General features: G+C 41.6%; 1 protein-coding gene across 1 annotated transcript in view; it reads left to right on the top strand.

Annotated features, from left to right (window-relative positions):
* The first annotated feature begins 556 nt into the window (after positions 1-556).
* The window catches only part of Zfyve9 (zinc finger FYVE-type containing 9), a 151,414-nt gene continuing 136,586 nt past the window's right edge, over positions 557-15,384 (top strand). Inside the window, 1 exon segment of the mRNA XM_059254682.1 lies at positions 557-709. The gene's annotated coding sequence lies outside the window, so the exon portion shown is untranslated.

Raw genomic sequence — 15,384 nt, 5'->3', positions numbered from 1 at the left:
GGAAGATTTGTTCTGGGTCACTCTCCTTTCATACCGACGCACTGAGGGGATTAAAAGGGACCCCCTGTCTCCATGAGAAATGAACCGAGATTCCCTCACGTTCCCGCTCTCTCGGGTGCGGGTTCGAGTGACAAGGGCATTCACATACCTTCTGGAGGGAAGAAAGGTGCTGGGGTCTGACGGGGGGTGGGGTGGGGGGAGCCGACAGCTTCCGGCTCCCGGGAAGCCGCGTCAGGGGCGGGCCGCGGGCGGCGGACGGCGCAGGGCGCACGGGGCCCCGCCACCCCTAGGCCGCGCTGCTTCGCCTTCCCAGCCGCCCCGTGCTCGGCGCGGCCGCCGCAGTCCCGGCGGCGCCGTAGCGGGACGTGGGGTCCAGGGGGCGCTGTGGCCCAGTGGCGCGGGCGGCTGGAGCGGCCACCGCGGCGCCCGAGGGAGGCTTCGCCGAGCCCGTCCGCCTGCAGCGCCTCGGTCGTCCCGCCGTAGCCTGCGCCCCCGGACGCGCTCCCCTGCGCTCCCCCGGACCCGCGTGGCGGAGGCGACCCCGGAGCCGATGCGGCTGGAGGGGCGCCGGGCCTCAGCCTCCGCCGCAGCGACCTCAGCCCCCTCCGGAGTGCGAGGCTTCGCGGCGGCGGCGGCGGCGGCGGCGGCGGAGCCCTGCTGAGGAGGACGCTTGCGGCTGAGGGACGACCCCCCGGGCCATGGAGAGGCGGTGAGTGTGGCGCGCCGCGGTGCGGGGCTCGCCGGCTCGCGCCGCTCAGGGGGCACCCCCGGCGCCAGCTCTCGGGCCGGGGCGGACGGAGCGTCCTGGCACTGCGGCCGCCGCGGGCACCCCGCAGCTCTGGGGCCTCGGCCCTTTTTCCGTGGGTCCCCCCCCACCACCACCCCGGGAGGCTGGAGGCGCGCGGGGGGGCGACTAGGCCCCGCACTGCCGAGAAGCCCTTGCCCGGGCCTGGGTTCCGGCGCGGCCGGGTATGTGAAGACCGGGCTGGCCGCCGCCACACCGGTGCCCTTCGCGTTTGTCCCGGGCGGGGCCGAGCGTGCCTGCCTTCCCAGGGCCCTGCGTGCACATCCCGGAGGCAGGCAGGCAGAGGACGCTTGTTTGCAAACAGCTTTGGCTTCCCTGCGCCGCGTCCCGAGTCCTGCAGAGCCATCCCCTGGGTGGGGAGTGGGGAGTGTTGAGGTGCAGAGAGTGCGGGGCCCCGGAGCCCCTGGTACTCCAGGAGGAGCATTCACCCCTTTCCTGCTAGAGACAGCTTTTTGCGTCTTATTTGAGGTGAAATTTCATCACCTGCCGCTAGCTCATCCTTTCCTCCTTAGGTTACATCTTGTCTGTGAGAGAGACAGGTCTGCCTTGGAGAAAGCCCCATCCCATCTTTGCCATGCTAAGTTTCCTAGCTAAGCACTCAGTTTAAAAAAAAAGAAAAATCTTTTATGAATATGTCTTTCCCACCTTCAAAGAGACAGGAAAGGTTTTAATGCTTCAGTCCTTGGTACAGAAATGTTCCACCCAAATAAGGAACGGATGGCAAGAGAATTTTAAGTTGAGCTAATACCGTAATAGCAAGGACCTGACGAAAATGGAATAGAGACTCAATTGTAAAAGGAAAATGATTGGTTTTGTTTTGGTAATAATGTAAAAAAAAATAGTGATTGTAGTTTGATACCACAGGTCAGTATTGGGGTGATTCTTGTTTATGATGTGATTACAGGTTATTCTTATTTTTCTATTATATAGGACTTATATGTATATCTAGACCTTTGATTTGTGAAAATATGTATATATAGTAAAAAAATTGGGACGCACGGAGAGGTACTGTATTGGCTTTCAGTACGTATTTAATAACCAGAGTGAGATCACTGATAATGTCATAGTACATTTTGATGATCAAAGTTTAAAGTGAGATTGTAGTGATGGTGACTTGTAAAATTATTATTATTAGTAGTAGTATTGGTATTAAATTAATAATGCTCACTGGTTCAATTTACAGCCAGGCATTTGTTTGAAATTTATAAAATATGTTACTAGTTACCGGAGTTAAAGCCATCAGTTAACGTGGGTAGTTATTTAAGACTCCTGACTTAACCGTCCTGTACATGGAGTCTCCAGAGGTCTAAGGAGGTTCAGCGTGGTGAAGAATTTTGAGGATCCAGTGTGTTAGATGTTGCAGCCTTGGCTTTGTCAGATCGTGTGTAAGCATTTCCAACTGTAAGAAGTTGGCTGGGTTAGATATTTTGATTAATTTAGGTTTGAAAAGTCTAATTCTTTTCTCAGTGTGTCTCTAAAGACCAATATTAGAATCAGTTGTGAGTGCTGATTAAAAAAATGTGATTCCTGGTCCCCTATGTCAGAATTGTGGGGATAGCAGTCACTCAAAGATGGTGATTTTTATCCTGATTCTTAGTACTACTGAATTTGAACATCACAGATAAAAGTTAAAAGAGATTTGCTTAGGTGAACGAAAGTGTCAGCTCTCTAGCAAAACTATCTTAAGTCGCTTAACAGATGTTTTTCATAGCAACAGATAATGGTTTTATAATGCAGATAGAAAAACTGTGTTTTGAGGGACAGCTGTTGTCTGTTAACAAACATTGAGAGCCTGTAATGACAATGTTAAGGAAGGCTATCTGGGCATTCATCTTGACAGTTAATAAACTTCAATGTTGTCTGTAAAATGCAGTTGGTACTGTACTTAATTTGGAAGGCTTTCGGAGACAGCATCTGAAGAAAGTCTTGTATAAAATTTTTATACAATGTTAGCTATTAGTAATATCAGGTTCTGTCTCAGGTGCTCTGGGAAATACAAAAATGACCAAGGCTTCTGCTAGCAATTAGCTAATTGTGGAAGCAGGACAGGCTTAATTAACTGTTACAAGACAGGGTCAGAAAGGTGTTGTAATTGAGTAAAATGAGCTAGATCTCTGCTTAGGGCTTCTGTGTCTCATCCAGTATCTTGCCCTTCAGGAGCTTTGGTAAGGGATGGGAGGTCACTCAGTGGAAGAGGACTTGCTTAGAATGTACAAACCTCTTGGTTTAATTCCCAGAATTGAGGAAAAAATTCGTACATAGTATTCCTTTCTTTTCCAATTCCTGATTTAGTGTTTTCTTTAAAGAAATAATGGCAAATATTGCCTGGAAAGTACTAGTTTTGTATTAACTCCTTAGTTAGAAAGAACCAATGAACGAGTTGGGAGAGTCCCGTTTCTTCCTCTGTGGCTAAGCTATCACTTTTATTCCATGCACTAAAGTTTATTTGGGTCCTCTTATGTGCTGGCCACAGACTGGCTGGTTGCAAGATACAAAGCTTGATTAAAAGGTAATTGCCTAGATTTTAATTTCTTTTGTTTCTAGGAGGTGCTACATGTGTGTTTTATGATTATTAATTGTGTGGCATGCTGTGGTGCAGAGATAAAGTCAGATATGAACAGGAATCCTTACCACACCTCTTAGAGCAATGTGACACTTAGATTCTGAGCTTCTCATATTCTCTCGGAGTAATAGTACCCCTCCCAGGGAAGTAGAAAGTTTCTATGAGATGCAAGTGATCATAGACACTGCAGAGACATGTTCATTTCTATATTTCCTTCTGGGAAAAAATAAAAATAAAAACCAGATCTTGTATATTTCTGTGTGAATTAAAACTTGGTAGCTTTATTTATTTATTTGAGACTAGGTCTGCTTTTGGATTTTTTTTTTTTTTTTTTTTTTTTTTGGTTTTCTGAGACAGGGTTTATCTGTGTAGCTTTGCGCCTTTCCTGGAACTCACTCTGTAGCCCAGGCTTGGCCTCAAACTCAGAGATCCACCTGCCTCTGCCTCCCAGTGCTGGGACTAAAGACATGCGCCACCACCGCCCAGCTTTTTGTTTGTTTGTTTGTTTTGTTTTTTGTTTTTTTGGTTTTTTGAGACAGGGTTTCTTTGTGTAGTTTTGGTGCCTATCCTGGATCTCACTCTGTAGATCAGGCTGGCCTCAAACTCACAGAGATCCACCTGCCTCTGCCTCCCAAGTGCTGGGATTAAAGGTGTTTACACTCTTTTAAGTCTTAATTTATTATTGTATAAAATGAAGCTAATAGTACACATTTTGTAGGGTTATTATAAGGATTAAGTGATATAATATATAAATCAGAGCTATAGTTCTGTTCTTTAGATAAATAAGCATTACTCTAGAAATGGAAAATATATTTTTTCGAAACTTTGAGTTTTGAAAAAGTTTAAAAGATCATTAATTATTTATACAGTTTTCTGCTAAGAAATAAAGCTAGCATGATTGATTGTAAAACATTGCCAATTAAGGGTGAGACAAATTCACAGAATTAGTATTTTGATTATGTAGTTAATAGAATATCTTATACTTTATCATAAATTTTATTTAATGAAATTATTTGAAAATGCTATTTATAAAATAGTTTCCATTTTATAAATTTTTTTTTCTTTTGAGACAGGGTCTGATGTAGCCCAGGCTAGCCTAGAACTTGCTACTGTAGCAGGTGATGATCTTGAACTTCTGATCCTCTCATCTCTACCTCCCAAGTGGTGGGATTATAGCCATGAATCACTATGCCTAGCTTAAATTATTTTAAATAGTACAATTTATAGAACTGAACTATTATAAACTGTTACAAAATTTAAATAGTATGTATATTTTCAAAACTTTAGGGAAAATAAGATGCAGGTAAGATCTCTAAGGGTATCCATTAAAGTCAAGAAACAGTCTTTTGAGTTTTTGTTACACAAGGGAGAAATAATTTAATGCACATTAGTAGGAGTCTTGAAGCAGTGAAGTTAGCTTCTACAACCTTAGCTGTAGAGACTTTAAAATAGAAAATGAAGAGTACATGTACTTCAGCCAAGTTGAGAATATTAGGGAAGGGTCTTTTTTTAATGATTTATGTCTTGAGATACAGTTCACACACACATACTTTACCCATCTAAAGTATAAAATTTAATGGCTTTTACTATATTTAGCAGAGTTGTGTAAATGTTAACACTCTTTCATTTTGGAATATTTTCATCACTCCAAGCTGGTATCCATTAGTAATCACCCCAGGATCTTCCTAATAACCCAGCTCTGGGCAAACACTAATGGGTTTCTGTTCTAAAGAATTCCTATCAATTCTGAACACTTCATATAATAGAATCCTATAATGTGGTTGGTTTATTTCAGTTAGTATAATTACATTTTCAGGGCTCAATAATAATGAATCTACAGCTTATTTCTTACTATTGCTCAATAATATTCTGTTGTGTAGATATACCACATTTCATTTATTCATTCGTAAATTTGGGTGTACTTTTGCTTTTTGGCTATTATGAATAATGTTAGGAAAATTTGTATGCAAATTGTTATGTACATGTTTACTTTCATTGCCTTTGGGACATACGTGGGAGTAGAATTGCTAGATTGGGTAGTATCTCTGTTTAACCTTTTGAACAGCCTGGTTATCTTATTAAGTGGCTCATTATTTTATGTTCTCACTAGCAAGTGTGTAAAGGTTCTAATTTCTTCATATCCTCACCAACTCTTGTTGTCAACTTTTGATATAACTACCCAAGTAAAGCTGGTTGGTGATGGCGCACGCCATGGGGGCAGGGGCAGAGGCAGACGAATTTCTGTGAGTTTGAAGCCAGCCTGGTCTACAGAGCTAGTTCCAGGACAGGCACCAAAACTACACAGGGAAACCCTTGTCTCGGCAAAAACAAACAAACAAACAAACAAAAAACTACCCGAGTAAATGTAAGATGGGAAGGTAAGACTTTATTTGAATAGATTCATAACTTGTTTAGAGTCATTAGGTAAATTGTTGAAGCTTTTGCTTGGTGACAAATTGACAAATTTTTTGATGATAAGAAATGCTTTTGGCTTGAGAATAAAAGCTATGTACTTTTGGTGAACTCATCAAGTAGAACTGATTAACCATATTGGGTGGTGATGGAAATGAAACAGGGACACCTTTCCTCTCCCCCCCCCCCCCCATGCTGGCTTGGAACTTATTATGTAGCTCAGGCTAAGCCTCAGGGATTCACTTGCTTCAGCCTCCAAAGTACTTGGATTATAGACAAGCACTACCATGCCTACCTTAAAGAACATTTATTAACAAAAGGCAATTGTAAGCCCTGTGTCTTATTTCCTTTAACTCTGCTAAAACATTTCTAAAAATTTACAGCCCAGTTGTATATTAACATTTCTAAGTACCCAAGTCTGACAGACTTTTAATGATCATCATTACCTATCTATGATGTATACTTTTATATGAATATAGATTAATTGCTGGAGATGGTGGTGGGCACCTGTAATCCTAGCATTTTAGAGAATGAGGCAGGAAAATTGTGAATTGAAGGCAAGTCTGGGATATGCAGTGAGATATTGTCTCAAACAAAATAGCAAAACCTGTTAGTCATTGTTCTTTATTCTTACGTTTAGAATATTACTCTATATTTTATTCTGCATTCAAAGTATTGAAATTTTTCTGTGATGTTTTGTGGGACATATTTCAAATTAACAATAATGATTTGGCTAATATTTTTAAAGTTTTGTTTTTTCAAACAAGTTAGGAAATACTGTAGATAACCATTGTGTGATGAAATATTGTGTACCCTAATAAAATTTGCCTAAAGATCAGAGGACAGAACAAGCTACTAGATTGTGGTGGCACACACCTTTAATCCTGGCACTTGGGAGGCAGAGATCCGTCTGGATCTCTGTAAGTTCAAAGCCACCCTGGACTCCATGAGATTGATTCAGTCTAGGAGAGAAACAGAGCCAGGCAGTGTGCCTTTAATCCCAGCACTTGGGACTTCATGCCTTTGCTCCCAGTACTTGGAGGCACACACACCTTTAATGCCAGCACTAAGCAGGAAGTGTTATGGCTGGGTGGAAAAAGGGATAAGGGATAAGGCGTGAGGAGACAGGAACCAGAACTTTTTCAGCTGGAACTGAAGCTTTTTCAGGCTGAGGAGGCCTAGAGGTAAGACGTGGCTGTGGCTTGTTCCTTTGTCTCTCTGATCTTTCAGCATTTACCCCAATATCTGGCTCTGTTTTTTTTTTTTTTAATTAATAACACCATTTAGCAATTTACGTTACACCATTGTTTTAACGCAAAGCACTCATTTGGAATCTCCATTATGCATCATACATACTATTTTCCCATTTTGAGATTCCTCTTGGAGAGTTTGGTAAGATGACATAAGTCTGTAATCCCAGGCTGATGCAGGAGGATTGTGAATTTGACAACATTCTGGTCTTCCTAGTGAGACCCTATTTCAAGAAGCTAAGGGCTGGAGAGGTAGCTCAGCAGTACAGTGCTTTCCCAGTGATGTGCAGGGTCCTGGGTGTGATTCCTAGCACTGAAAACATCCCTTTAGAACCTTTATGCTGAATTTGAATTGAACAACAAAAAGAGGAGGACTGCTCTTGAGCTGCTGTGAATGCCACAGTTTCCATATAAAGTTATAAAAAGTAGCAATTCTAGAGCCTTTTGCGTGGGACTCATGAAAAGCATTTAAAACGTTTTTTGGGGGAGGGGCAGAGTCTTACACTGTAGTGCAGTGTGGCCTTGAAACCCCTCCTGGTCCTTCTTCAGCCTCCAGAGTGCTCAGATTATAGGTGTAAGCCACCACTCCAGGCGTAGACCTGTATTTTTATGTGGACTATGTTCTGGTTCTTATCTAACGTCTCATGGTTGAAGTGGCATTTTCCCTGCCAGAATTTGTTTTATTAAAATAAGGAGTAAAAGTGTATGTTTTTATTACTTTATTATATTCTTTTTTTCTTTTCTCTCTTTTCTTTTTTTTTTTTTTTTTTATTTTTCGAGACAGGGTTTCGCTGTGTAGCTTTGTGCCTTTCCTGGATCTCGCTCTGTAGACCAGGCTGGCCTCGAACTCACAAAGATCCACCTGCCTCTGCCTCCCAAGTGCTGGGATTAAAGGTGTGCGCCACCATCGCCCGGCATTCTTTTTATTTTTATTATATATTATTTCTACTAATATTTTATTATAGCATAATAGTCTGTGCTAAAATTCATATAACCTTAACAGGTTTTTTTAAACATGTATTTATTTGTGTGCAGGTACATGTTGGTGAATATGTAGCATGGTGCATGTATGGAAGTCAGAGGCCACTTGTAGGAGTTGGTTCTCTCCTGATACCATGTGGGACCCAGTCCTAAAACCCAGGTCTTCAGGCTTGGCAGCAGGTGCTTTTTACCCAGCGAGCCATCTCACCAGCCCTTTTTTGGTTTTGTTTTGTTTTTGATACAGGGTCTCAAATAGCCTTGGACTCAAAATGTAGCTGAAGATAACCTTGAACTTCTGATCTTCTTGCCTATACCTCCAAAGTGCTGGGATTGTAGGCATGGGCTGTGCATGACACCTGGCTCATGGGGTGCTAGGCATCAAGCCCAGGGCTGTGCACATGTTAGGCAAGCACTCTACCAACTGAACTACATCTCAGGCCAGAGGTTGAGATTCCTTAACCCTGGCAGGCTGCCCTTCACAATTTAGTTACAACCTGATCATCCCTCATTCCTGTTTCTGTATTTAATTCTTCCAAAATAACAAGTTTGTGAAGTTTTCCATCCTGTATTTTTTTTTTGTATAATGTGTAAGATTTCCCTGTAGTGTGCTGTCTTTTTGTTAGCTGTATCATTGTATTTTATTTCCAACTATTAGAATGACCTTAGAATGTCCATAGTGTTGTACATGTTTGCAGCCAAGGAGATTGAGGCTTGGAGAGTTTTATTGGTCTTTCTAAGCCTAAACTCATGTTTCATGATTCAAACCCATATATTTTTGACTTTGTAATCAGATACTATTTTTATCTTTTGCCTATGTCTGTTTTTATCTAATAATTTTTCATAATATAATATTTCCAACTAATTACATAGTTGGTTAATATAGGTTGATATTTGCCTTTGAAGTATACTGACATTATCTTATACAAGCTAGAAAAGGATGTGTGTATGTTGTGTGCCTTGTATGTATTTTGGGAATTTCAGATTTCATGTGCTGTGTTTTTGAATAGATAAATTCTTTCTTGTTATTAGAAAAGTATAATAACTGATTTAGGCCTCAGTTCTCTGTTCTAAAAATCAGTTGTAGACTCGATAGCAAGGCCCTTTTCACATGTAATACTCTATACTCTATTTGGTATTTCTTTTTTTCTCTTTTTTTGGTTTTTTGAGACAGGGTTTCTCTGTGTAGTTTTGGTGCCTGCCCTGGATCTTGCTCTGTAGACCAGGATGGCCTCGAACTCACAGAGATCCGCCTGGCTCTGCCTCCCGAGTGCTGGAATTAAAGGTGTGCACCACCGCGGCCTCGCTCTATTTGGTATTTCTAAAGGTGAATTGAGTGAAAAGATAGATGGCATTAGATGACTTGACTCGAGGCTGTGGAGATGAACTGACACAGGTAAAGAATTAGGAGTGGTCGGCAGCTGGTGGCAACTGAGAAATCTGCAAGAACCAAACAGAGGAATTGTATTTTGTATTATATTTTATTTTATATTGTATTTTTTACAAGTTTTTCTTGTAATTGAAAGACAATATGTTTCTGAATAAAAATCTTGAAACTCTGAACATTCATTTGTGGATGAGGCCTTTTCTGTCTTTAGCTCATAGTCTTTCTTCTGCCTTTGCTTATGACAGTGTGCATATGTTGAGACAAATGCATCTAGAGCTGTGTTGTATGAAAATAGGTCATTCAGTAGCATGCGTGAAATAATGCAAGTTTTCATATTGCTTATAATGTGAGAATTTAGTAATTGAAATGTGTCCCTGTTGTTACAGGTCTGTGAAGTTTGTTTATAAAGGAAAGGAGGGCATGTACTACAGTCAAAAAGGATGAAATACATTTTAAGAACAAAATGTATATAGCCTTCCCACTCTGAAGGTATTAGAGAGACTAATATTGATAGAAATAGACAGATGATGGTTTGGCTGACTGCAAAGTTAACTTTCCTTTCCTTGTTAGCTTATTTTAGATGCCTTGGTTAATTGAATATTGACTTTGGAAAGAAATTATCCCAGGCCAGGATTGTTCAAGTGTATTCCCTGGGAACAAGGAAATGTTCTCTAATCACATAAGTTTGTGTTTTCAGCATTCTGTATTGATCACCTTAGTATTTCAAAGACTGAGGAGTGGAAATGAACTAACTGAAATTTGTTCAGACACATATTACCAAGCTTGTTTGGCTGTGGAACAGCCAGGATGCTCCTCAAAAGGTTAAACAGAATTACTAATTGACCCAGCAATTCTATTCCTATATATGTATCCCAAAGTAAATGAAAGTGTATGTGCACATAACAATCTGTACATAAACATTCCTAACATCATTCATAATAGCCCAACAGAGTTGTTAATATACCTTTCACCAATCTAGGTCAACTTTTATCTGTTTTTATAATGCCTCATTTGTGAATATTTAAACTCTCAGTTGATAAGCTCTCATTACTTAAGGAAACCATTTTGTTGTTTACTGCTCATTAGACTGAACCCAGGGCCTTGTGCTTGCTAGGCAAGCACTCTACCACTGAGCTAAATCCCCAACCCCTGACTATGTATACCTTTTTTTTTCCCCAAGACAGTGTTTCTCTGTGTAGCTTTGTGCCTTTCCTGGAACTCGCTTTGGAGACCAGGCTGGCCTTGAACTCGCAGAGATCCACCTGCCTCTGCCTCCCGAGTGCTGGGATTAAAGGCATGCGCCACCACCGCCCAGCTAGTTGTAACTTTTCAACCTTCAGTACTTGGCACATTTTTTCTATCCTCACAAACATCAGTGTATTCACTAAGCAAGCATTCTAATTTAGCTTTGTATTCTTGTAGGGAACTTTCAAAGGAAGTGACTGTTTTGTAAGACAGCTAGATTTTCTGGAGTTTGATCCCTATCTACAAAACAGTCACTCCTTTCTGAATACATGCTTCCTTGTTCCCCATTAGATTTGCAAAGGAATCACTCACTACAGGCTGCTGTTCAAAAGGCAAAGAACTTCTCTGATTATCCTCATTTGTCAAGGATTTCATAATGACTTGAGAAGTGTCATTAGCATTTTAATTGCCTCCTGACAGACATCAACTGTTTCTCATTTTCTGGAAGTAAAGCTAAGCTTTCTAGCAGCGCTTTGGAAAAATTAATGTTTTGAGCTGAAAAAAGCAAGAGTTTTTGGGGCAGTGCAGTACTGGCATCTCTGTTATGAACTACATTTCCCTAACTGCCTTTCTCTATATCGTCACGCTGTTACAAACTACATTTCTCAAGCTGCCTTACAAACTACATTTCCTAGGTTGCCTTTCTGGGTCTGGGAGAAAACTCAGCTGCAGCCAATAGTGGCCATTACTCTCAGTTTCATTCACACGGTCAAAATCAAGTTTCTGCTCTTTTACCACAGGAGGTTTTTAAGTCAAGATTAAGCTTTTCACCTGGCACTGTCCCTAGAACAGGTTGTGCCTGTCCACATGCACTCAGACAGGTGCTTGTTGCCAGAAGTGAAAACTTCTTGGTGCTTCACTCCCCCACCTCACCAGGTCAGTGAAAAGGAACGAGAGCTTTCTAGGGCAATTACAGGTGATTTTCCCATTTTGATGGTATTTCCAGATGCATCTGATTTTGCCCTTACAGGAAGAAAAAAGTCTGAGAAGACCAGACCTGAAAAGCTTTTGGTTTTTAAGAGAAAGATAAGTTTTCACCAAGACTTCTGTTCCCTATTCTTGGCTTCGTGGCCAAGAGGAAACTAATTCTGATAGTACAATGTTTTCATACAGTAGCAATATCAGCAGAGTGAAGAGTTTTATTTCATCCACATTTGCTTCAGGGAAAATTCTTTTTCTGCCACGCAGGACTCAGATCTAAGCTGTTCACAGAAATCTTTTTCTGCCCATTTTTTTCATAGTACTTTTTTAATTTCTCTGATTCTTCCCCAGGAGTTTGTGTTCATAGTCCCACAGTTGGAAAATCAAGGACATAGTTCCTCTGTCTGTTGCTTATCTTTTTTTTTTACACTATATTCCTATATTCTACCTCATATTTTTCCTTGATTTTTTTTTAAAGATTTATTTATTTATTATGTATACAGCATGTATGACTGTTGGCCAGAAGAGGGCACCAGATCTCATTACAGATGGTTGTGAGCCACCATGTGGTTGCTGGGAATTGAACTCAGGACCTCTGGAAGAGCAGTCAGTGCTCTTAACCCCTGAGCCATCTCTCCAGCCCCATTCCTTAATTTTTATAGATAGAGAGAGAGAAAAAAGAAACCTAGATTGAGATAACTTGCTGCAGCCTAACTTTTCACTTTAGCATCTTTCAGCCACCTTACTTTATCTATATTCCTAAAAATAGAATACCCCTGCCTTAATTTGACTACATAACCAGACATGCCCAACTGCTTCCTGCAGAGCCCTCAACCCTCCTTTCGCCAAGGCCCTGGTCCCTGTTCCTGGTGCCATCTGTGGGGGGCCTACCCATTTCTCTGTGAGAGACCCCTTTTCACTTTTTCCCCAGGGTACTCTTGAGGAGGGGAAATGAGAAATATTTAGATAGAAGGAGAGAGGGGAGAAAGACAGAAATACAGGATAGCCTGAGGAGGGCCTGGATCATTATCCACCGGCCCTTTCTGTCTCTTCTAAAGGGATTTTTATAGGAATGCCAAGGGGTGGAGCAAAAGACCTCTCCCTAGCTCAGCCAAGTGTAGACCCTTCCAATCACCTAGTAACCTTGTACATGGTCGAGCAGTTCTCTAATGCATCCCTGCTGGGCAAAGCAAGCTCAGATCTCACTAGGAAACCTTTGTGGGCCTCTACAATTAGTTTTATGGTATGTTGTTAGGCAGGTTAAAGTTTTCTGTGTTGGTGCTTTCCTATCTGTAAAATAGGACTAGCAGTAATACTTCAGTGAGTTGGGAGATGGTTACCCTATGTAATAAATATGTTTCTTAAAAGGAAGGCACTGAAATGGATTTAGTAGTATAAAAAGGAATTAGGGAGAGGAGGTTTGCTGTGGGGTGTTCTGTATGTTAAATGTGTTGCTCTGATTGGTTAATAAATAAAACACTGATTGGCCAGTAGCCAGGCAGGAAGTATAGGTAGGACAAGGAGAGAGAATTCTGGGAAGTGGAAGGCTGAGTCAGAGAGATGCTGCCAGCCGTCACCATGAAAAGCAAGATGTAAGGTACCGGTAAGCCACGAGCTTCGTGGCAACTTATAGACTAATAGAAATGGGTTAATCTAAGATAGAAGAACTAGATATCAAGAAGCCTGCCACGGCCATACAGTTTGTAAGCAATATAAGTCTCTGTATGTTTACTTGGTTGGGTCTGAGCGGCTGCGGGACTGGCAGATGAGAGAGATTTGTCCTGACTGTGGGCCAGGCAGGACCTGGAAAACTCTAGCTACAGAGGTTAGAGAGGAATGTGAAAGGAAAGGGGAAGGACCTTCCAGTTATGCAGATATGAAAAAACTTAGCCCACCTGATAGGGACCTGTAGAGCACAAATTGCTGGCTAGATTACTACACCCGGGAGAAGTGGACAGATTCTACTACCCCATCATGTTTAGGCACTGCTAGGAGTTGCCTTTGACAAGTATGGCGTCAATTGGGAAGTTGAGATTCAAACATGTTGGAGTTGGAGGCTGTTAGCTATTGTACTCCTTTCCCCTGAGTGGCAGTTCTCTTTTTGAAAGAAGATCCAAATAAATATCACTGTCTGTTTCTTGTGCTAAACTGATTTGTGTATTTAAACACTTCCTGAGAGCAGCAATCCTAGGATCCATGGACTCTCTTCCTAGTGGGAAAGATAGAAGGAAGTTATTAAGATAGATTTCAGCCCGCATTGCTGTAAATGATCTCAGGCTACAATAGTTTTTCATTGTCTGCCTCCTCTGCTATTCAGTCTAAATAAAATCCTTGCTCTCAGCTGTCATTTCTCCTAGTCTTGGCTGCTTGTTAGTAGTATGGCCCACACTTTCCTATCTGAGGGGTCTGAGAACCATACCTTCTCAGGCAGGAGTTACTGTACTCAAGAATTCATAGTTAGGCAGGAGATTAGACTGTTGTCACCCTACTGACTGTTTAACTTCTGTGACTACCTCTTGTTTCTGTTATATAACTGTAGCTGTACTTCTGCTGAAGATGAGGGTTAACTAAGGCTGGAGAGATTGTTACTCCTCTTCTGCCTCCTGGTTACGGGGAGTCCCAGCTGTAAGTTGTAGTTCATTATAATCTTCCGTGTATCTCTTAGTTAGCTTTCTATTGCTGTGTTAAAACACTGACCAAAACTAATGGGGAGAAAGAGGGTTATTTGATTTACAGTTTATAGTCCATCATTGAGGGAAGCCAAGGCGTAGCTAAGGCAAGAACCGAAACAGGGATCATGGAGGAATAGTTTATTGGCTTGCTCCTCTTGGCTTGCTCAGTTGCTTTCTTACACATCCCAGGACTCCCTGCCCAGAGATGACACCACCCTCAGTAGACTGGACCCTTCCACATTCATATCAATCAAGAAAATGGTTCACAGGCTTGCCTACAGACCAGTTAGGGGCATGTTTTAAATTGAGGTTCCTTTTTCTCAGATGACTTTAGCTTGTGTCAAGTTGACTAAAAACTAACCAGCATGGTCTACTAGCAAGGAAAGAATGCCACTTTTGGCAGGAGGCCTTCTAATTCTGTAGAACCCAGCATTGTATGGATGAAAAGCACAAAGTCTTCTAGTGGATCACTGGAAATTATGATGGTGGGGGCATTTCTTCTTCCACCTGTTTCTAAGACCATGTGATCCTCTTAGTTGGAATACAGCTCTGAATTAGTTTACATACCGCATAGTAGAGCAGTGATTCTCAACCTGTGGGTCATGACCTCTGAGAGTGGTTGAATGACCCTTTCACAGGGGTCACATATCAGATATCCTGCATACCAGATATTTACATTATTATTCATAACAGCAAAATTATAGTTATGAAGTAGCAATGAAATAATTTTATGGTTGTCGGTCACCACTACATAAGGAACTGTATTAAAGGGTCATAGCATTAGGAAGGTTAAGAACTACTGTACTAGAGGATCTTACATGTTCTTACCTCTCTGAGTTGACATATCAGCTGTGCTTTCAGTAGGACCTCAAACACTCTGGTAGTATGGAAATATCTGTTTCTTGGATTGTGTTTTTGTTTCTTTGCTTATTTTGTTTTGTTTTGAGACAGGGTCTCACTGTGCAGCCCTGGCTAGCCTAGCACTCTCTGTAGATTTGTCTGCTTCTGCCTCTGCCTCCCAAATTAAGTTTCTGCTCTCCAATTCCTTATGATGAGAATTAAATTTCAACACATGGAGTCTTGGGAAGCATTCTCAGACTATATCCAAACCAGAGTAAGTACTGAGCAAGCCCTATACAGTGGTGCTAGTA

This window comes from Peromyscus eremicus, chromosome 2 (genome assembly GCF_949786415.1).
Source record: "Peromyscus eremicus chromosome 2, PerEre_H2_v1, whole genome shotgun sequence".
In the NCBI taxonomy this organism is placed as follows: Eukaryota; Metazoa; Chordata; class Mammalia; order Rodentia; family Cricetidae; genus Peromyscus; species Peromyscus eremicus.
Note: the sequence above shows the minus strand (reverse complement) of the source record. Positions and strands in the feature narration are given on the sequence as shown.